The sequence below is a fragment of the Mirounga angustirostris genome, unplaced genomic scaffold (genome assembly GCF_029215605.1).
Source record: "Mirounga angustirostris isolate CCGP_5_RB_7025 unplaced genomic scaffold, mMirAng1.0.hap1 SCAF_7, whole genome shotgun sequence".
In the NCBI taxonomy this organism is placed as follows: domain Eukaryota; kingdom Metazoa; phylum Chordata; class Mammalia; order Carnivora; family Phocidae; genus Mirounga; species Mirounga angustirostris.
Genome location: NW_026991715.1, coordinates 149,415,658 through 149,417,670, shown reverse-complemented (window position 1 = coordinate 149,417,670; position 2,013 = coordinate 149,415,658). Strand labels below are relative to the sequence as shown.

The window sequence follows — 2,013 nt, the reverse complement described above, 5'->3', positions numbered from 1 at the left end:
AGTTTGCATTCCCACCAACACTGCACAAGTGTTTTTTTTCTCCACATCCTCGCCAACACTTGGTGGTTCTTGCGGTGTTGATTTTTAGCCATTCTGACGGGTGTGAAGTGACATCTCATTATTTTGATTTGCATTTCCCTGATGATGAGTGATGATGAGCATCTTTTCATGTGTCTGTTGGCCATCTGTATGTCTTCTTTGGAGAAATGTCTGTTCGTGTCCTCTGCCCATTTTTAATTGGATTACTTGGGTTTCATACATTTTGATTACTTACCCTTTATCAGATATGCCATTGGCAAATATCTCTTTCCATTTAGTAGATTTTTAAGGATTGTTGATTATTTCCTTTGCTGTGCAGAACCTTTTTATTTTGATATAGTCTCAATAGTTTATTTCTGCTTTCGTTTCCCTTGCCTCGGGAGACACGGCCAGTGTCAGAGAAGTTACCACTTGTGCTTTCCTCTAGGATTTTATGGTTTCATGTCTCACATTTAGGTCTTTAATCCATTTTGAATTTATTTTTGTGTATGGTGTAAGGAAGTGGTCCAGTTTCATTCTTCTTCATGTAGCTGTCCAGTTTTCCCAACACCATTTATTGAAGAGACCATCCTTTGTCCCATTGAGTATTCTTGCCTCCTTTGTCAAAGATTAATTGACCATATAACCAGGTTTATTTCTGGATTTTCTGTTCTGTTCCATTGATCTATGTGTCTATTTCTGGGCCAATGCCATACTATTTTGATCACTAGAGCTTTGTAGTATATCTTGAAGTCTGGGACAATTCACATTTTAATGACGGCCCAATGAATATTGTAATGTGTTTTTACCTAATCTTTTGTAATATAGTTTTTCTATTAAAAATAATATACATTCATAGAAAGTTGTTAAATATGCACTATTAGGTGAAAAAAGCCAGAGATATAAAATAATACCTTTGGTATGATATAATTAAAATTAAATTTAATAATAAATATTATGTACATAAAGATATCTGCATAGGTTAATTTAAATTACAAATAAGAAATAAACCCATGTGAATTTCTAATTATTCATTTCTTTTTCTTTAAATATAGAAGGCTTCACAAACGTGTGTGTCATCCTTGCACATCCATGCTCATCTTCTCTGTATCGTTCCAATTTTATATGTGCCGAAGTGAGCACCTATTACTCATTTCTACATCACTTAAACCTTAAAGATAAACACATAGATTTTTCATAATTAAAAAGCAACAGCAATAAAGATATTTACGAAGGAGTAGAAGAGGAAATCATTCATATAGAAAAGCCTGAGGAAAACATCTCGACACCAAAGTAAAGGCCTCAAAGAGACTAAATACCATCCTTAGTGAGGCTCTTGGTCCACAGGATACTGAAGAATCCCACCCCAACTTACACATACAGTCCAGCATGCCTCCTGACAGCTTAACACATGCTTACTACCACTTATTATACTTTAATACTGATACAGAATTAATATTTGATGTTCTTCTGTTGTTTCCCTGTTTACGAGTATCTACAGCCTGAATGAGCAAGTCACAGGCTAGAGACATAAAAGCACGCAGCTAAATTCACATTTCTCCTTAATGTCAGAAACCACAGCTACATTAAAAGGGATCATCAGGGATGCAGGTACACTCTGATGTTTTGATCTAACCCGTTTTCACATTCAAAAGGTGTGTTGAGTGTTATTCAGAAGTACATAATTGTTCTCAGAGCAGAAAGCACTTAGCGTCAGCTGCACAGTACCTCCAAGTCTCAACTAGAGATTTATGGGAATGTGTCAGCAGACACAGGACTGGGGACCGTTCTGAGCTCTGTGGAGCTCTTGGCATGGAGCCTGCTGCCTGGGGGGGCTTTGATGGGGTCTGTGTGTGGCTCCTAGCTATCCTTGACCCTTCTCTGAGGGCCTCTGCTCCCGCCTCCACCCCTCCTGCCTCAGTTATGGGAGAGGAATAGCCAGGGGCAAAGGAGATGTCATTTGGTTCTACCTTGGATGAATGGATCTCAGCATCT

At 38.1% G+C, this 2,013-nt stretch overlaps 1 pseudogene; it reads right to left on the bottom strand.

Moving 5' to 3' along the window:
• Nucleotides 1-1,063: 1,063 nt before the first annotated feature.
• On the bottom strand, nucleotides 1,064-1,161 carry LOC123836526 (U6 spliceosomal RNA; annotated as a pseudogene).
• Between the last annotated feature and the right edge of the window lie 852 nt (nucleotides 1,162-2,013).